At 40.8% G+C, this 22089-nt stretch overlaps 1 protein-coding gene across 3 annotated transcripts in view; it reads left to right on the top strand.

Moving 5' to 3' along the window:
* The window catches only part of LOC119545840 (rho GTPase-activating protein 7), a 98244-nt gene that overhangs the window by 18357 nt on the left and 57798 nt on the right, over positions 1-22089 (top strand). For all 3 annotated transcript variants that reach the window (XM_037851803.1, XM_037851802.1, XM_037851804.1), the window contains one exon: positions 12407-12455. The gene's annotated coding sequence lies outside the window, so the exon portion shown is untranslated. The remainder of the gene's footprint in view (positions 1-12406; positions 12456-22089) is intronic.

Genomic DNA, 22089 nt, shown 5'->3' with positions numbered 1-22089 from the left:
CTTGCCGCCTTTCAAGCGGACGAATATTATATGGCTGTGGAAGTTTTATTTTTTGTGTTCCCCGACTGGCAACTCGTTAATGTTAACAACTACGAAAACAACACCGGCAGCAGGGGCAGAAGCAGAAAAAAGCTAAAACAGGCGCTGGTCTTGCCCAAAAAAAGCAGTCGAAAAAATGAAAATAATTTATTTTTTGTTTCTCCCCCTGTTGTTGTAAGTTTTTTGCCCATTTCAAGATGCCGCTGGTGTTGCTGCTGATGTTGTTGTGTAAACAAACTTAGAAGTTTCCAGCTGCGCGCGTTGATTGCCATACGACACGATGCGTTTTCAAATACAACAGCGGCTGGGGCAAAAAAGCGGGGAATAGCAGCTCGGATTGCGCATACGCCGTGTATGCACTGTGCCGCACTGTTGTTTTGAACAAAAATAGCAAATGCTGTAAACATTTTCGAGGTACGCAATCAAGGCATAAAGCACATTTATTTTGTGTTTTTTTCTGCTGTTTCATTACGCATTCCGTGCGTTTTTCCAAGCTTTAAGGTGAATTTCATATTACGGCAAGTTGCTGTGTTATTGTGTCTAGTTTTTCATTAATTTCTCCATGGCTGCGCACGTCAATCATACGCAGCGTTGTACGAACAATTCAAATGGTGAGTAGGCATTTATGGTTTGGGCCTGATGAGGATGAATGAAAAGTGAAACTGATTCCGATTCCGATTCCTTTTCTCAGCATTCAGTGGATCTCTTTTATGGCTCTGAACCTTGAACCGTCGAGTGGCAATCATTCACACCAGGCGACAAATGAGCCGAGACTGATAAGCCTCTGTATATTTTGTAAAAATATATAAATAAATACTCCCAGACTTTATAGACGTCGTGTGTCTTATCTCGCTTCCTCTCGCACTTTAATTAGCCACTTTTATCGGCCCGCTCGGTGGCTGTCAATTTGGCTAAAAATAAATGATTACCGCTTCTAGTGTATAGAATATGATATCATGCCGCTTCGTATTGCCAATTAAATCACAAAAAAAAAGGCAGAGCGACAGCTTTTTTTCGTAAGTTATGACTAGCGATAATCACAGCGTTGTTTTATTATTTTTCCAGAACTTGGTTTGGTCTAGTAATTAGCTGGGAGTCTGGACCTGGGCTGCGGTCGTCGCATGCGTAGCTCAAATTTCAAAACTACATGCACTTTGCGCAGATACAAAGCCGGTTGGTTAGTTTGCCAGTTGGCTGGATGGTCAGAGCCTCTCTGGGTGTGAAAAGATTTATGTGCTAGGCGAGAGCACACATCTCCGGTGGTTATCAATGCTGCAAAAGCAAAGCAAAAGCAAAAGCCACAGCAGCAGCAGCCATTCACCCGGGCAATTCCAGTTTCCAGACTTCAGATTTCATTGTGAGCGGCCTCTTATTTATGGTCTGCTCAGCTTTTTATAACTCTTCGATTTATATTGATTTGTAATGCACATAAAAAGCAAGCTGGAGCTGCAGCTTCAGATTTTATATGCCTGCAGTTGACCTTGTCTGTGGCCAGGATCGCATCGCTGAGATGGCCTAAATTATCATAGTTACCAAATACTGAAGGTCGATTGGAAAACCCAGCAAGTGTTGCATGTGCCCAGTTGCATGTGCAACATGTCAACAATAATAAACCTGGCGACCAGGTGACATAACCACCTACAATCCAGACATCCAGACTGGCAGGCATCTGGGCCATATTCCCTGACTCCGACTGTCCGAAATTCCCGAATTGAAACACTTGTGCTGGCAAATATTTCACCAGCTCGCTGGCAGAATTTGTTAGAAAAGCGCACAGCCAACGGACACTTGGCCAGATAAAATAAAGGCGAAAACATGCTGAGAAAAAATAATATCCCACAAAAGACCCGGGCGCACATGACAATGTGTAAATTTATGGCCGTCGTTGTTGTGCACTCGAATTGCATAAGTTCACCTGGGCTTTAATGCTTTAATGCACAGCGAGCAAATAGCAAAATATTTGTATTTGCTTTATTAATTAAGCTGCGGCGGTGACTTAGCTGCAGTAATATTTGCCTACGCGATGAATATTTCCCATAATATTTGGCAACGCATTTGATGCCCGACCAAAAGTGTCATCAGAAAGTCAAATTATTGACCAAAGGCTTGGAAAAATCGAATATAATCGCTGGGTAGCAATAATCAGGATGGTTATCTTTGGTAATGGTTATTTTTAAATAATCGTTAATTGTTTTGGTTACTTTTCTATCAGCATTTAACAAATACCTTCGATTATGGCCGGTACTTACCGTCAAATTATTCACATTCTGGCATTATCGCTGGGAGAGATATAAAACACAGGGGTAACCAGATCATCAGATTCGGTTTCTCGACCTCATCAAATGAAATTCCAATTAAAATTCCCCGGTGGCTGTGGGGGCGTTTGTGTGTGGTTTCTGGGCAGCCAGTGTGTTTGTCTTGGAAATGGGCCACAGTTAGTTAATAGCATTTGGGGCGGCCTTTGGGCCATGACTAGACACTTTGCCGCATTTTCCGTGGAAAAATCAAGGCGAAATCCCGCTTGGCTGATTAAAGAGGCTTTCACCGCATATGGGTCAGCATCGTCACCTTTCGCCAGCCGAAATAGGAATTGGAACTGGTATATAGGGCATGTAGTCGTCATATGTGTATAATCTCCATATGCAGATCTGCTCCTAATGAACCTCGTGTGCTGGGGCAAAGTTAACTTTTTTTAAGCGTAGGTGTTTGACCCCCAACCCAAACGATTTTGTTGTTTATTTATGTTAATTTCTGTGGCGGCTTTTCAAAATATTCTTCTACAATTAGTCGGCTTTTGGTGGGCCTTTTTCCTCATCCGATTCTTCCTCTTCGGCTCGTTTCGCCTCGCTCAATCAATTTAAATACATTAATCAATTTCCATGGTTCGTTTTTTTTTTACCCGAACATTTCTTTTTTCGTGTTGGGTGCGCTGATCGCAGCTAAAACTAAAATAACAACAATTTAATTATAACAACAAACAGCAAGAGCGACAAACACATCGGGTATATCTGAAATTGATATCGTGACTTTGTGTAATTTGTAATTTACGATGAGATCACTTCCTCCAACAATGTATCAAGTCAGTTCAGCCGTTCCATTCCGTTCCCGACCAGCCATCGTCGGTCGCATTGTGCTATTTTCTTTTTGTCCCCTGAGCTTCAAGTCTCAGCATAAATACACTGAGACTTACACTTTTCAGTTGGACTATGGTGCATTTGATATATTAAGCGTACTCAGCAAAAAAAATATTCTCCCGACATTTTTGAACTTTGCAGCTCAAAACATTTTTTTAAGAATGTAAAAATTAACAACATATTCTCCATTAATTTTTTAACTTTGTTGCTATTAAAAATGTTTTATGAATTTAAAAATTATATTTTCTACAAAACAATTTTTTTAAACAAATTTTTTCAAAAATTTAAAAGTTTGATAATAATAGAGCATTTTTAAAATTAAGTGGGTGTACGTATGATTAATAAGAAATAGTTTTGAAATGTTCCAAAGCATAATTTTTAAAGAACTTTCCTCTTAGAAAATCCCCTATTTTCCCAGTGTACACATACATCAATTCGACGTTAGCTCAGCTATTTTCTGCGAGGAGCAAAGACAAAAACAGGGCAGCAAATCCGAGTTTTCAGTGACAAGATAAGAGTCTACTGCCCCGTTTTCTCCCCTTTTGGCTTGTGCCCCACACTTTTGGACAGACACAAACGGCGTCCTCATCGAAAAAACAAAAAAAAACCACAAAGGGGGAAATTTGCATTCGCGGCCATTCGAAGAGGAGGCTTTGTTTTTGCGCATATATTAGAATTGGCATTCGGAGCCGGATGAAATCTCAATGGGCAATTGGGGGACTCAAAGCCAAGGGGAAATGCAAATTAATTCCAGCGTTTTCAAATCGCACAGCCAATGGACAATCAAACAAATTATGTCAGCTGGAACGGCTTTTAATAGGGCTTTTTAATCTACCATCCGATCTCATTATCCACTTCCACTTCCAGATCTCGTCTGGCGGTTAGTTTTTTATAATCGCTACCGAGGGTCGGACAAGAAAACCTTGATCTAATGACCGACCCATTTCCGTTTCTCGGTTCACGATTCTTTTTGGCCACAAGTCTATTTCCCAAGTCCTTGACCTTAGAGCCGCCTATTACGGCTGGCTGGCTGGGCTTTTTTGTAACCGCCGGTTGTAAAATGTATATTTTCTTACGATCTCCAGTGAGCGCTGCTTGAGGTCTTTGTATTTTTACGTTCGGTCTTTGAACTCATCAAACTTGGTACATTACAAAACGCTTGTCGTTGTCTCATATTTTTCTGGTTTTCAGTTGAGTTTTTTCCTCAGTTTTTCTTCTTGTTTCTTTTTTTTTTTTTGTGTGGTGGGCCATGACAGCAAAGCCGTTTAATTAGCTGCAAAGCTGCAAAGCCCACGCCCCAGTGGAGATTCTCGATCATGTCGCAATATCAACTGGCAGCCAACTTGGGCAGTGAGCGAGAGATATGTGCTTTATAGCTGATTACCGGGGGACAGATTTCCAGGTGTCAGCAGCATATTTAATGCCTACACTCGATGGAGTTCGGAATCTGTAGACCGGAGTCTGGTGTTCTGAAGTCTGGGGCCTGAGGAGTCTGCTTCTGATCCTGGGGCTCTGCCTACGTTGGAGCCTATTGATTTGTCACCCGATGGCCAGCTGTCGCCCAGTTGGGCGGCTGCCTGCGACTCCTTAAACCGTTCTGACAGCCGCCGGTGGAGCGTGTGGGCAACGGCCGACTGACTGTTCGACTGGCCAGTTGGAATCGCCAGGCCGACCGGCCTGACAGCCCAGAAATTGCCGCCATAAGTCCGCAAATGTCGCGCGTAGGTCGCTAATCAGATTTCCCTCGCGATTCTGCAGTGGCAGCAGATGCTCTGCGATTGCGGGCAGCTATTGCCGCAATGCCGATTTTAATTACCCATCGGGATCGGCAATTAAGCTCTGGGTGGCCCCGTCAATATGCACACAAAAAAAAAAGAAATTCCATTGGGGTAATGGTAAATATTTTCTTAATATCTTTATCTTATCAGAAAGAATTTGATTAAAAATAAATATTTTAAAGATCTAAAGGTTCATAAGATAGCTTTCTCTTTGACTACAATTAATAATATTTAAATGTGTAGAATAACCCAGTAAAAACTATTGAAATATTTAGTGGCTTCAACTTTTTCAAGTGTTTAGTATCTTATGTTATGTACTTATAAAGTTCAAGAAATTATTATAAATTATTATGAGGGGTATTTTTTCATAATACTGATATTAGTTTCCCTCTTTTAAAGTATTTATATGGAATTTTATTCCGATGAAATGTGTTATTTATCGAAAATAATGTTCAAATATGTGTCACACATGGAGGAATTGGGAACACGACCACTTCCCAATTGATGACCCACATACAAATGTGGTGATATTTTCTCTCTCTGCAGGGAGAGTTGCACCGCCCGTTTTCGGGGGCATTAAAATTCGTCGTAAAAATTCAATTGAACAAGAACGGAGGGTTGGAGGCTCAGACTCGCTTTTCATATGTGCCGCAACGAATGAGCAGCGGTTGCATAATGCCCCACAGACAGAAAGACACACGCACGCACTCACGAGAGGGTTAATTGAACTAAAGGCAAAAGCAAAGCAAAAGCAAAAGCAGGGAAAAAGCAAACAAACCCAAAGCGGCGATCCCACAGAATGGGTTGTGTGGTCCCAGCAGAGTCAGACTGAAAACACCGAGCCCATGGCGAACATTTTGCCCAAGGAAAAATGCGGGGAAAACAGCAACAACTTCAAATTACCGCCGCCAATTTAATAGTCACACTTGTGGCACCCAGGCAGATTCAAAGTCGGAATTACGTGAAGGCTCCCCAGCAGCACATCGGCATCTGAATCGGCATCTGTATCCGAATCTGTTGCCGCATCTGTATCTGTATCTGCAACGCAGACTGCGGCACGCAATGCCCGACTGGGCATTAAATGCTTCTTAGAAATTTAAAGATACAAAACGTTGTTTCTCTATTCGATTCGATGGGCCCAAGGGAAGGGAAGATCTATCTGCTGTGGGGGTGAAGGATCATGGCATCCACATCCACTGATGGTACATCTAAGCTCACAGCTAGGGTCACAAATATAGGGACATGTATGCACCTTTTTATTATTATTACATAAGAAGCAGAAGAGTCACTGTCTTGATATCTTGATCTTTAAATAATACCTTCGTCGAATAATATCATTTATTCGAGAACAACACAAAATATACATTCCAAAAACTTTATAAACCCCATCCAATTTACATATCTACTATTTCGAATACAAGTGTTCAAATACGGCTCTATGTGTAAGATTGTTTAATTTTTCTTAGTGGCTGTAATAGTTCTCGAGAAAATCTGCAGCCTCATCGTAATGATGTTGGTAAATACTCGTAAAACAACATTGAGTCGGCAAGGTCCCTCTAAAAGGTTTTGGAGCAGGCGTTAATGGGTTTTTGATTGTTTATAGCACAGGTTTCAAGGTTGTTGCCGAACAGAGGGGCTGCTGCAAAAGGTTAAGGGTTATGAATGGGGGCCTGGCCCGGGTACGAATTTAACTATAAGGCCAGGGATGAAGGCATTAGCCGGGCCATTAAGCACAATGCAGTAATAGGGGCCTCTTTGCCAGTGTAATTGAGACTTTTTGTTTGGGCAATGCATTTCCTTAAAAGACCCGCCGCCGACCAAATTATGCTTTCAGCAGCGATCGATCAAATGGAATCGAATGACTGACAAACGCAAACACAGATGCAGGCCACCGTTATTAAAGCAGAGTATCGTGTGTCAACTGAGGCATTCGCACAGCCAGACAGACAGACAGACAAATCGAATACACACGGAGAAAAAAAGGGGAAAGGGGCGGGTCTGTCAGAAAGATATACAGATAGATAGACAGACAGACAGACAGACGGTTAGACAAACAAACCAGCGCCATATGTGCGCCTATAATGCTGATACATAACTCATACGGGGAATACGGCTCGAAACTGAAACTCTAACTCAATCTCCAACTGAAACGCAAAGGCAAACATAAAACTACCGTTTGATCGATCGTTTTGATTAGAAATGCAACACATTTCTATATGATCTGTCACATAGGCCGCAAAAGTCTGCTTTGGCATTTGCGGTCTCGGCGGCAGACAAGCGAAATGTTTGTTAAAGTGAAATTAACGTCGCCAGCCAACTGCAGCCACCAATCAACAATGCCGGCTGAGGCTCAGGCTCAGCTGCACCACCACACAAGCCACCACGCACCACGCACCACGCACCGCGCACCACCAATGCACTGAGAGAAATGGAAAGATTTTAATTATGGTTGAAGTAGGTAATCATCAAAAAAAGATAATCTACACATCCAAAAGTTCTATATGACTATTTGTATCTTAGGCATAATAGTCAACCACCATGGTACCGGCTAAGCTCGTCGGATGGGGGTGGTTTTTAGTGTGTTTTGAATTGAATTGAAAATGACCTTTTTCTGGAATTTTCAATCGAGGGATCTTTTAAGCAACAATTTATATGGCAAAATAGGTAGATAGATGACACTCCAAATTTTTTAAAAAACTTTCTACATATTTTCCCTGTCTGTAGAAACCCATGCCGCAGCGATCATCATCCCATTCCCAACCCAAGTCTGTTTCTGTTTCTGTATCGGTGGCAGCCGCTTTTCCTTGGCATGCAGTTGTCGCCATCGCAGAGTCGTCGTCGCCTTGTCGCACATTTTCCGCGTGGTTGTCGTGGCTCGTCCCCAGAAGAAAAACACCAGACCAGGCTAAAGCCAGGGAAAAACAACTGGAAACCATTTCAAAAACCAAGCCTTCCCCCGCCTATCGCTCACCCACTCTCACCCCGTTGGTGCTGTCTCTTTCTCATGTGCGTTTTCGGTTACGGGCTTAATTTACAATTAATGAAATTCGATCGTTTTATTAACTGTACATTTTGCATGATTTATGCCCCCTGCTCCTCAAGTAATGAAAAAGTTTTTGACAATTTTCCACTGTTCACTTTTTTTTTTTTTTTTTTTTTGGTAATTTCACGTTTTTATGCTGTCCATTAACCTTCATTAGGCTTTGGGGACTATTAACACCCCCCACACCAACGCTTTTGTCCATTTATGGTTCGATTGCATTGCCAGCGTTGACAATTTCTATCGACGATTGCACAATTAAACTCTATTTATTTATTTGTTTCGCTTAATGAACTGTGTGAAACATTTTCGATGGCTCGAATATTATGCCCAGGCCAAAACAATTGCAGCACCACACCCCCAACCACAATGCAAGTGCACTGGAAAAAAGGGGGTATGACATTTTGTAAATAAATAACATGATTTAATAACAAAGCTGTTTGGGAAAACTTTTCCTTTAAAATATATATTCGACTGCTTTGAATTTTTTAAGTCAAGCTACTTTTTTTCTTTGAAAAATAATATACATATTAAAAGATATAATTAAAATGGTTTATAAACAAGGTTTCTTTTTGGAATTGAATTTAATAAGTGTCAACTTAATTTAGAAATTAATTTCAATCATGGGATTTTTTAGTTCAATGTCTTTTCTAGCAGTGTGCCAAAACAAAAGCCACCACGCAACTTGTCTCAGTTTTCGGATTTTTTTGGTTTTCGTTTTTTTTGCTGGCCAAGCTGCTCGCGCATTTTTGTGCAGCGCAAATTGTTATTGCACAATTGTCGGTTTTGGGGGAATTCAATGCAATAGCCACAAACTGGCAGACAGACAGCGCACACAAAATGAGAAAAAAATACGAAACACACACAAAATGCGCCTAATTGTCGCTCTTTCAGCTGTCGCACATAACACTTTGTTTTTGCTAATTTCCTGTCACCTGTGTCGTTTTTTAAATGCATTTTTTACCCGGGCCCCCAATTCAGACAATAGAGAGTTGCCATGACAAAAAGAGGATGGTTAGCAGAGCACGTGACTGATGATTTCTTAATGGGGGAAAATAAGAATGAGAACAAGAATCGGGACTGGAATCGGGATCATCTTTGTCTTCATGTGACTCACTTGACACAGTTGCAGTTGCCAGTTTGTTGCCCTTTGTTTTCGGCTACCGGGAATTATCATCTCCGAAAGACCGAACCCGAACCCCTGAACAACTGAAGATCTCTTCGGTATTTCTGACACCGCGCAACCGTTAAAATTGCATGCCTCGACATTGGCCATTATCAAACTAAGGCATCAATCTGCCAGAACCAGAGCCGCACAATTGCAAATTGCCATGGCAATTACGAGTGGAAGAGGGGCTAAAAATGGAGCAGTTGGCTGGGAACACGTTTTAGGCCCGGCTAGAAGATACAGATACAGATACTATGCAAGCCCGGTCCGGCTGGGCGATTATGCAATTTACAAGATCTGGCAGCGGCAGAAGTTGCATTTCCCAAACGCAATCGAGCGCACCAATTGTCAAGGCGGCTAAATCATTTTTAATACCCAAATTTAAAACGAAATATTCATAAATAACTGGGTTAATTTGTAACGCTTCCCTGCATCGCCAATGAACCATTCAGCCCGATTAGAGATATTCGGCTCGCCCCAAAAAAGCTGAAGGGAAATGTGAATGAAAATGAAATTCAATTAACGCTGTCATATCAAAGAAAGTCGGATAGAACTAGATATAGGGTTTTTGGTACAGTGGGGCTAAGGTAATCTAGACTTTTAATGATTTAAAGGGGATTAATTGTTATTGCTCATGATGCAACCAAATATGTATAAAGGAATTCCATCATCATAAACTTTGAAATGGAATTTCTAAAGATTAAAGTGGTGTTTTTCTAAAATTATATATTACAAGAGGTATATAGGTGAAGAAAAACAACTTAAGTTATGAGATAATACTAAACATTTATCAAAACATTTCATCATCATTACTTTAGAAAATCTGTTTATCTACAATTTTTATGCAAAAGGAGTTCTAGATGAAGAAGAACAACCTTTGATTTGCAGTATTTCGAAAATGTAGTTCAACATTTGTTCTGTGACCCAAAGATTCCGCCACTAGGGAGGTCCCACTGTATGTGCCTTCGTATATTTTAGTGGCATCTAGTCAGCGGCTGTCAAGTTCAAAGTTATAAATGTGCCAGGGATCGTGCGGAGTTTATTTAATTTCCATGATTTCGTTGTGTTTGCTGGCAGCATACGAAATCAGTTCACAAATCTCTTGTGGGTCTCTTTTATTTTTCGGTATTTTTGTTTTTTCGGTTTCTCAAACGTTGTATTTCCTGCGCCGCATTTGAAAGTCGCAATCGGAGAATTATTCTGTCATTGACTGGCGCGGAGCCCGGGGATCAATTACCTTTCAAAACCAATTTGCATTTGAAATGCATAACGAAATCGTGTGCACACAATGCAATATTTTGGCAGTCGCACGCTGGGCTCGCGGAGTTGGCAGTTGTTCATTGTTTGCCAGCTGATTGGCAGGCTTTCAAATTGCGAATCAGGCGGCATCAAATGGAGAATGAAAATGGAAAATGCAGGTGGTTCGGTGGCTCGGTGGCACCCACACAGTCTTATCTCCCTTTTGGCAGTTGCTCATTATTGCAACAGTTGCAAGTCGGTTTCGGTTTTTCTATATACTATACCTACCTGCACATATATATATATATTTCTTTTTTATGGCCAAAGGTGTGTCAGTAGTTGCAACTGCCATTTGCTGTTCGATCAGTTCGATCAATAAGCTCTAGGCACGCAAGCTCTCCACTTTTTCTTCACTGGGGTTAAGCTCGCGTTCATCTCTTGGCAAAATATGGGTTAATTCGGCCCCCTGTTTTGTATTATTTTCATTGCTGATGAACAATTTTGGGTAACTCTTACTTTTGATTAGGCCATGAGTCGGCAGATTTGCAGGATTAATTCTTGAAAAGTAAATCTGGCGATGATTTGTCAACTCTTCGAGTGGTTTGCTTTCTTTCTTTCTGGGTTAGAAAAACACACAACAAAAATTTTGAGCCAAGAGATGGGGCTTTCATTTTCAGATGCGCAATGTTGTGTAACATATTCCCATTGTATCTCCTTTTTTTTTTTCTATTTTTATTGCATTCTGTCATGCAAAGCCAACAGTCGTAAATTATGACGGCCTGTCTATAATTAATCAAAGCACTAGGGCCGCCGTCTACTGGGGCAGTTAGTCTCAATTAACACACGCAAATTGGCCAGAGCTCAGGGGTTTTATTTTCCATCCATGTGCTGTGTAAATCAGCAAATATGCCAGGCATTTGAAAGTAAAAACAGCCCGCACCTACCGGAATTTGTTATACATTTAGTATACGATTCGAGATGCATTGTTCGCACTGAGTCTTAGCCACCGGCAGTATGTTGTAGTGGCTCTCGGCCTTTTGTGTCGCTCAACCAGTTTAGAAATTCTACTGGTTCGAGTGACGGCCATGGCGAAACCTGATGTGCCACATCGGGCGATTTGTATTCCAAATGACGTCTGGTTCCGTTCCGTTGGCCAGCAGGCTACGTATGTCAGCTGATTGAATTGCAAAAGGAAGGATGGTAAATGCTAAAAAATGGAAAAATGGAAAAATCTACAAACGAAAACGAAGAAGACGCGCTGGGGGTTTTGTTGTGTGTTGGAAAATTGTGCAAGCTGTTCTGCAAGTTATATGAGACATTTTGCAATCAACGTCACTCGTCTTGGCCTTGTACTTCCTGAACAGATTTGGCCAGTTCTTCAGACCGACACAGAAAGAAAAAACTTAGTAAATTCAGTTCATTACCGAAGAATAGAGAACTATTGAACTGATTGGATTTATTATAAATTTCATAGTAAATCTAGTCAGAAAAAAATCAAGGGAGTATCATAAGGCCTTATGCCTTTAAACTTTGTATATTAGAACCATATATTTTCCTTCTATTCTATTACCTTTTTTCTATCCCATGGTTGGGATGCGTTATGTATTCCAATATCACATTTGTTTCCTGTGCATCTTGATCTCATCACCCGCTAATTTATGCCTTATTGCATTATCGATTTGCGTTTGGTTTATGGCCCAGACTCGAGTCGAGTTTTGTTTTTTACTTTTTTGTCAATTCAGTGTCCAGCTGGGCAAACGAAACTGGCCTAGCAACCTTTAAAAACTACCTGCTTTCAGCTGCTCAGCTGTTTGCTTAACTTGGCTTAAATTTATGCATTTAGCCGGGGCATTTATCATGCGAAAGATACAGCGCCAAATTAGCATATAACGCGGTGCGTGCCAATATTTTTTTTGTGAACCAAACAAAAGCCCAAATATCGAAACGATTGCCTTGATTAGTTGGCAAATAAACTAACCTTATTTTCGTTTTGGCTTTCTCTTTGCAGCTTGGACATTTCGCCGGGACATTTTGCATGAAAATTGCAGCCGAAAAAGGTATGTAACAAATTTCTTAATTAACTCAAAAGCAAAACTTTCGCAGCGCCAAGCAAATATGCCAATTAAGTCAATAAATATTTGCCAGCTGCTATTTACGTTTTGACACCGACCAGCAATAAAGATTTCCAAAAATGCTTTTACATTTTACAAATGGCAGACGAACAGGCTTTTGAGCCGCACAGAAATCATTTATGTTAATCAACACATGTTTTTTCGAAGTCATTGGCTCTGGGGGAATTCTTTTTTTCGGTTTTGTCTCCGGCTTGGCTTTTTCTATACACATATATATATATATATATATATATTATAAAAGGCCCAAAAAACCAAAACAAAATAAATATATACAGAAAACGTGTTTGTGAGTGTCGCACAAAAACAAAATTCAAATTCAAATTGTGCCCCGTTGAAATTTGCGCTAATGTTGCCATTTGTGTTGCTGTTGCTGCTGGGCCAGTTTGAGGTTGCTCGTGTGTTGCTGGCGCTGCTGCTGCTGGCGATGTGATGTTGCTGCTGCCGAGTTATTTTCGGTATGCCCCACCAGCACCACCTCTATAAGGCCGCCCCATGCCGAACAAGATTTCTGCGCCAGCGCAAAACTGCAAAGTCTCTTGTTTCTGGCTTCTAATTCTCATGCAAATATGTACTGCCATGTCATGTCGCTTCTGTTGCTCCCCAACTGTTTGCATTTCAATAAGCGCTCACACGATTTCTGCATAATTCTCCATCGGGGCAATAAAATAAAAGATTCTCGTGAACTCGCTGTGACTCAAATCAAAGTCAAACATTTCCAAATCGAATTCGCATTAATATATCTAAACGGGTTGCGACGAGAAGAAATCGAACAGCTACGACATTTGTGATAACTAATACTTTGGAAAAAGCCATAAAAGTAAACAAAGAGAGATAAAGTGTTGGCTTTTTGCCCAGTTAGAACGGAAATCGTCGGTTTGAAAAGAGAAACGAGAGTAAGTGCAGAAAAGACAGCAAAGGCGGCTAAGATATATTACGCATACGCCGCGTTAGTGAGTCACAAGAGCCAGTCATTAAGATATACACCTCGAAAACCGCACTCGAAACCCCTACTGATTCAAATTGGTTTGTCATGGAGTCTTTACAGAAATCCGTCAGATGTAACCGTACTCTAAAATCAAATTACACGAGGCTATCTATCGAATATCAAAAGATCCCTTTCATTTAAGGGATCTTAAGATGTTTTCTTAGTAAATTATATCTTAAGAAACATTTTATTTTTCAATATGGATAATTTAATAATAATAAAGGTTTAGTCCATTCTTAATAACGTTCTTTCTTTTTTCCGACTATTTTTCCTCATTTTTTTCCAAGTGCTCTCTGATCAACGATCAAGCTGGTTTTAACAGCCTGATTATGCCTAAATAGCAACTCAAAGGGTCTCTAAAGTGCCTGTTGAGCTGTTGTTCATCTCCTCGCCAGTTTACCATAAAGCCAATCCAAACAAGTGCCTTGATGGCCAAGATCTGCTTTAATCTTCTGATTTGTTTGGGTTATGACTAGTCCGCCCCTTTAGAATGCAGAGCCCCCCGTTTCATTACCGATCTCGGCGGGGATCCGTAGGGATCCATAGGGCCTAGCGTTAATTCGTGTGCGCTGCTTATGAAGTTGACATGCCGAGCGAATCCCAAAGGGCCAGGCATTACTTTATGATATCCCTTTTTATCCGGGCAGGGCACCGCATAAACTCACACTTAAAATCAATAAACGTAAACTGGCCCGCCCAGCGGCAAATTGCATTCGACATGTGTAAGCGATAAAACTATAAAATAGCACAAACTTATGCCCACAATAAACATAAACAATTCTGGGGCGCGAGAGATGAGCCCTAAAGGCGATCTGCCGAAAACAAAAACCGCAGATACCACAGGCGAATTACCAAGCCGGGTTTCGGTTTCCCCGGGTATGGAGTATAGAGTATAGAGTTGTTGGTACATGCGTAAACAAGTATTTTTATGGCTCCCCGGCCACGGGGCATTAAAGGATGCCCCACGGCTGTGGACCAGGCCAGGATGATGGGACACGGCCATAAAGGCACTCAATTGCCATTTTATTACCGCAGCTATTAGGCCACAGTCGACCAAGCCAGACAGTCAGTCAGTCGTCAGTTAGTCCGTGGGTCTGTGAGACTTTCATTAGAAGCTGCCAGTAGGGAACACTCCTTGCTCTTCACTTTCGCGTCGGAAATTCGCCATCTGCAGTGGGGCATATTGCACCACATTTGCATCAACAACAACATCCGCTGAAATCACTGTTTGCGGTTGATTCCCTGCACTGAGCATAAAAGGGTGTAAGTGTTGGGAATAACACATTAAGGGCCGATTACTCAACGTTAGAGAGCTTGTGGTTTTTTGGAAAAAGTTAACTCTAAGTTAACATGAGGTTAACATGAAATTAAAGAACCAGGAACTTTAACTTGAACATTTCTTCTTCTTAACAGTTATCAGTCAAACAAAACCAATCATGATATTAACTTACTAATTTTTACCCAAACGGGAAATGAGTTTGGAAAAGGCTAACATGACATTGAGAAATCGGTAGCTCCTTTATTCCCAGGAAGAATCTATCATATCTTAACTACCAATTCTACAGTACCTTTTCTACAAAAGTTGTATAATTTTTGCTGGGCGCACTGTTTGTTTACAAGGGGTTATAAGACTAGGTTCTTTTAAACATTATCCTTTTTCTTCCCAGTGCATCTCAGTTTTTGCTCTCTGGCTGCCACATGCAAAGTGGCTCCCTTCAGCGGCTGCAGTGCCATCCGGCGATATCTTTAATGAAATCTGCATGTTGTGCGCTTTAACAAGCATTCTGCTTGTCTACTCATGTCGCCCTCCCCCGATATCTAAGTGTCTCCATCTGCGGAGCCGTGTGCCATTGCGATCCTTTTGTGCGGGGCAATCGGCATGGGGAATACGAATCCAAGATCCCGGACTCCGGATACCGAATAAAAGAACCCAGTGAGGAGAACACAACAGAACAGATTGAGCCTGTGGCCAGATCGGCAACTTAGTTGTGGGGCCGGGCAAGTCTTGTTAGCGTAAATATTAACTTGTAAATATGATGATGCCCTCATGGAAATTGTACGAATGGCTGATAAATATCATTAGGTCGCAACTCTCTTCCCGGCTTTTGTATCTGTATCTGTGTTTGGATTGCATTTCGCCTGGCAATTCTATTAAGATTCTTATCTAAAGTGCTTGTACAACCTATTTGTTGTATACGGCCAGTACTCACCGAGTGTACTTGTAATTGTTTAGCAAATCAGTGGAGAGTTGAAAGCTGAAAGCTTTGCCCAGCCATGATTGTTGCTATTGTTCCGCTGATTACACAGTAGTAACTGACAATTTGCCTTCGATTTTTGTTAGTTTTTTAAGCAGTTAAGCTGCCGGCTACGCCCTCATGCTTATTAAATAATGTTGAAATTGCTATGCAACTCGGAATTGCAGTCTCAACAATGTCGTAAAAAGAAGAATTGTTTTGTTACTATGTTATGTATAAAGAAAATACTTTAGCTGAATAAACATGCTTTTAAGACCATTAGTATTAGTTGTTCCTTAACCATTATGGAATTCCAAGCAGACACCACACGCTCTGGGCTCGTAAATAAACTTTCGAGAGAAAAGAACAGAATAGGGCTGAATTAGACCTATGAAATTGAAGCGACTTTCCTCTAGGAAAGCGACCATTCAAAGCCGCAACAAAGACGTGACAAATATCCCAAACGAGCTACTTTAAAGCGTGGGAGTTGCATTCACTCCAAGTTCATGGGAATGAATGCAATGAAATCAATGGCGCCAGTCTCCACACTTCTTTTCTACTCGACTTGGTTTTGTATGGTTTGTTTGGGCTCGGTTCGGTTAGGGGCCACCGTGATAAAGTCACTTAGCTACTCATATTTCAACGAAACGTGCACATCAACTTCCTACTCCCCCAGCATAATCCATATGCATATACGGTTACACCGAAAAAAATGTTGTAATTAAGGCTATAAAACGTTCTGTAAATTATGATATAGAAAACGTATATTTCATATTATATGATGATCATAAAAATTCTTGAAGTAAATACATATTTTATAGTAAAAACTAATAATGTTACCTCTCAAATCATACCACTCCTACTGAACTTTACTTTGAATTGAAAGAATAATAATCTATAGTATCTAAAAAGTAGTTCCTAACTATTAGTATCTTAACAATCCATTCCAAATCTTTAGAATACGAATTTATGGGATTTAATAAGGTAGTCCTAAGAGATACTAATTAATACAGTATTCAGATTAATCATGATTTTCCCACACTGTAGTCGCTGGCCTCCTAATCGAAATCTAGAGCCCTGCGGGGGGTGGTGAATCGGATCGGATCGTATTGGATCGTATGGAATCGAAAGGGGGCCTGAGGTCGTAATTTCCAGCTCTCAACGCCGCCAGCGGGCCAGCAGAGCGACACAGTTGGACACTGTCTGCTCCAGTTTACCGAAAAATCGTAGACTTCAATCGTTTTCATGGGGCGGCGCACGCTGCGTATGCGTATTATGTTCGATTTCTGGTTTGACTCGGGAGTTCAATAAACGATTAGATTCTAAGTTGACTTCGTTGTTGTGGTATTTTTTTTTTACTTTTCTTATGGATTTTTGTTGTTGCTGCCTTCTTGGAGGCACATTGCGTGTGCGTCTGCCAAAGTTATCGCGGCTTTTTACACTAAGACGAAGGCTAATATGTCATTTGGTCATTGATACGCGGCAACGACGTTCGATCGGGATAGAGTGAGACGGAGAGGGGTGAGTGAAAGAGACGGAGGGAGGGAGATAGAGAGAGAGGGGGCTAGAGGGAGGGTGCCACCAAAGCAAAACGCTTACTGTCAGTGTGAGGCGCGTATAATTAATTGCGCCTATCAATATCGCCGCTTGTGTTGTTTTGTCTCGCTTTTTTTCTTATTTTTCTGCGTGGCTGCACGCAGATACATATGTGTGTATGGCCAAAAGTCCCGGACTCCGGCGGTGGCTCCTCAGTTGGCCCCCATGGCCATTGGCAGCAGCTCATTGAGATAAGCCTGTCCGTTTATGCGATTTTCTGTTCGGATTCAGCATAAATCATTTGCCTGCGAAATGTTATGTCAGCGTCTTTAATGCGGCTAACACGAACGGGGAAAAAAGGATTTCTTTCTACGCAGGAAGGTCTATTAGAATTATGGTTTAACACTTAGCAGAAAGGAAGATGGGGGAAAAATTGAAAAACAGGTATAGGAAAGCAAAGATGCTTAAGAATCAACTAAAAAATTACGAAAAATAAAAGTTAGTTAAGGTTCATTTTTCTAACTTTAAAATGCTTCTAAGATATATATTGTAAAATTTATTTTAGTTCTAGCTCACCTAATAAGGATTTATTTGTGTAATGGAAAATATTTAATTTGGGAAAAATGTTCTTCAATATATGTACACATATATAGATATTTATATCTTCAATATATGTACATATATATAAATATTTATATCTTCAATATATCTTCATAGTATGGTAATTACTTAGAAATATCAATATTATTAGAAAAGGTCTCTGTCTGCTTGTACTCTAAGCTAATTTCCCAAAACTGATCTATTATAATCTAATTGTTTACAGTGTAGCTATAAAATAAGACCATGGCTAATCCTTTACACTTCTTGGAAGGATTCTTAGTCACTAAGGCAAACAAATAATATCGCGAGCAGCATTTTTTACAACCGATTCTGGAACTGAGTCAGAACAAAAGTGGACAGCCTATGGGGTGCCAGTCCCCAGTCTCCGAGAATTGCCCTATATGGTCCTCTGCTAAGTTTCTGTGTGGGTTGAGTGGGAAATACCCTTGGGGCAAACACCGTAAAAAAAACCAATAACAATTATGAGGAGTCAAGATGACAACGCATCGTGGATTGGGTTTTGAGTCGTGAGTCATGAGTCATGCTATGTTGGTAATAAAATACGCCAAATGGCTTGCAACTGTGTGGCAGCGAAAGTATCTTTCAGCATCTTTAGAATGAAGTCAGCGCAACAAAGGAGTTCGGCGAAACAGTTTTACACTTTTACTCCCATGAAGCTAAGCAGACCACAAAGTGCACATCCCATGGATAAAATGGGGCTAGGGGCACTGGGGAGGCAAGTGCAATATTTAAACTTAACACAAAGCCTCCGGCTAATTTATGCCTCACTTTTGCCGTTCCCACTGTGTTGTTGCTACTGTCTGTTGCATGCAAATGCAAAATGATTGATGTTGCCACATTGGGCTTTTGTTGTTGCTGCCTTTTCCGCTGCCGCTGACCAGGGAAAACAACAGCGAAAAATTCTCTTTGTGCAAAATGTTGGCATTTTGAAGTGCGAGTAATTGCAGCTGCAATAGTTTTTCATGTTGCTGCCGCTGCCTGTTGTTGTTTCTGCCAATGTTGCTGCCGCTGCTGCATTTGCTACTTTTGCTGGTCAAGTTGCTCGGCATTTTGGCAATGTAATGTAGCAATGGCTAAGCAGCCGCAAACTTCCTTTCACAAGACAGCCTCCAAGAAAAATGGGTCTGCCAGTCCGGTGATGGGCACTTGAATGTTTGAAAATTATAGACTGCTCTGCGCCGTCTACATTTCACAGATGTTAAAAAAAAACAGAAAAAAAGGAACAACAACTGCCTAAATGCCAGGCCAAGAGAATTACTGATGCTTAAAAGCAGCCGCAGATAAAACGAATTGAAATGGTTTCTTACTTAGTAACTGAAACATGCTCTCAAAATGTCAGGCCAATTGGGACGGGTTTCAATCTATTCAATTCTATGCTTTTATAAAATTAATTTTGTTTTGTAATATCTTTGAAGTAGGCAGTACACAGCTTTGGCTTAAAAACCTATACAACTACTTTTCTATATTTTATATTTTAAGCAGTAAATCATATGGACAAGGCATTATAGATTTGTTTACGGGACTCAAGTCATTTAGATTTTGATAGACCCAACCTTGATATTCAAGAAATCTCCCTTTATAGCCATAAATCTCTCGCTTTATGCAAAACATAACAGAAAATACCTTGGCCCAAGGGCCTTCATTGCGAGCAGCAAAAACAAAAAAAATATATACGGCTAATTACGAGAGCCAGTTTCCAAGACACCAACACAATCCGGCTTTGGCACTCGGAGAGGCCAGGTAATTACAGGCCGAGCACATGCCACATTATTCTTTTGTGCAATGAGCACGACGCCGTTCCTGAACCCTGAACCGAACCCCGACCCCCCGTCGTTTGGGCCAGCTCAGCGGACTTGGCCCAAACCGAGGAACAGAGGAACCAAAACGCCAACGCCGACGACACTTGTGCGCACATTACTGCGCATGTGCAGCGCGCACACTGCGCCAAATACTTGCTTCCCGCATAGAGGCTGGAAAACTGCCGCTAGCACAAAACAAGCAAAACATAAACGTCAGTTGAAAACCGGTTGAGTTATGAAAAATTATGATTGTCACCGGTTCAGCTTGGCAGGCAGCTCGGGGCCAACAACAAAAATATCAACAACGGAGGGGAGCAATAACAACAAAGTGTAACAATTTTCAGTTAACCCTCTGTTGGCCATGTGAGACTAATGTTATGTGTGACTATCCTTAAAGAACTAGATATACTTATTTCTTGATACAAAAATTAAACGATTCGAAAATAACTCTTCTGGGAATTATTAAATAAGGCTTATGATTTTGAAAAATATTAGATTCGTTGGTTGAGGAACTTTCCCTGTAAAAACATTGTTGTTAAGGATGTTCACACAAGAGTTAAAAAATATCAAAAATCACTTAAAAATCTCTTGAGAAAAGGGTTTTTTAAAAACTTAAAAATTAGAAAACTTATTTTTATATTTATTTACTAACACATTCATTTTCATTGGTTTTTTTGCTATCGTATTACATTGCAATGGGCTATAATATAACCATCGTTCTTTTAAAGCTACATTTAACTGATTTCCTAACAGAATTTGTATAACATTTTAATGCCCAAGGATCATTTATGGAGTTTACAAAAGATGGCATGTTCTTCAATGGGTTAAGCATGATCGGCTGCTGTTATTGTTGCTCTGGCTTTGCATTTACGCTAAAAGCCAACACCAAATAGACAACAATTACAATAGCAGCCAGATCGCGGGCACTGAAATGGGGGGGGGGGGAAAACAGCAGAAACCACATCTAGCTGGTCGGGTATCCATGTATAATTATTTGCCCACGTTTCGCATGTCTTGCCAGACTGACTGTCGTCGTTGTCAGCAGCACCACATCTCCATAGCACCGCAGCACCACCGCACCACTGAAAACAGTACACCACCATCATCATCGTTTTAGCATCTAGGTGTGTGTGCACACAAATCGTTGGCATTTTTGCATTTGCCATGTTAGAGTCATAACTTGGTGGCTGCTGGTTTTTCTTATTTTCAGTTTTCCTCTTTTTTTTTTGGTTGGAAAATGTGGCCAACATGTGTTGCCAGCCACAGCTGTTGGCAACATGTTGCCGCTGCCTCATTTGCCAATTTGTTGCCGCTAATTTAAATAATAATTGCTCGAATTGCATTTCCATTTTTATTTCCATTTCAACTCCCATTTGAATGTCGCATCTTTGAAGTGCATCCACTGGAGGCTGCTCAATTGTGCGTGCAACATTTCAATTAAGCTGAGTGCCACAAAGGGAGGAAAGCCAGCTTAGCACTCCCTTTCTTTTCCCAGACAGCTGCGTAGATTGTCATCCGCCGTCAGTGTCAGTTTTAATTAGTTTGTTTACAAGACAAAGACAAAGGCACCACAGCCCATACCATCCATTGCCCCAATCATATCAATTTGGTTTGTCAGTCCTTTAAATTGTTCTGTGAGCCATAAAGATGAAAATTTGTATGCACTCGCTGGCGGGCAGCGGTCAAAAATGCACTGGGTTAATTACCAGTCGCCAGACTTCATTTCCCCGATTAGAGCGGGCAAAGTCGCTCCACTTATCAGTGGAAATAAAAATAGTTCCTTTGTTTCCCCTTTGCATTTTACAGAAAATATATATTTCATAGTGCCCAGCATCGCTCTAAGCAAATCGCCCACGACTAACTCGCTCGAATTCCAATTTCAATAGCAACAATGCGAAAAAATATACTATACAAACCTTCATAAAGTTTTATGGCCAGCAAATTGAATGCCGTTTTATGGCCAGAAAGGCCCCTTTTGTTGTTCTCCTAGCTATGTCTGTTTCTTTTATTTTTCGTATTTTTGTAGTATCAGCAAACAATAAATGTTAATTAACAGCATTTATGTGCTACGGCCTATTGACACTCTTGTCATAAATTTTTGTTAAATTTTTCGCTGTTAAAAGTATAAGAATTTTGCCTGTGTTTGCATTACAATTTGCAATCAAGTGGATTTCGCTGTACCAAATAAAGTAAATAAGTCTTAAACAAAGGGGAATTTGAAATTAATGCTACGCAATTTAAGAACCTGTTATTAAGGGTGATGTCAACGCCAGGGAATCGAAATGAATTTGCATAATTTTTTGGGGGTAGAACAAAGAGCTCTCCTTTTGGGGGAGCAAAGAAACGTTAAATTATGTAATTTATTTAAATTTAAGTGGAACCGA

The sequence above is a fragment of the Drosophila subpulchrella genome, chromosome 3R, assembly GCF_014743375.2.
Source record: "Drosophila subpulchrella strain 33 F10 #4 breed RU33 chromosome 3R, RU_Dsub_v1.1 Primary Assembly, whole genome shotgun sequence".
NCBI lineage: Eukaryota > Metazoa > Arthropoda > Insecta > Diptera > Drosophilidae > Drosophila > Drosophila subpulchrella.
Note: the sequence above shows the minus strand (reverse complement) of the source record. Positions and strands in the feature narration are given on the sequence as shown.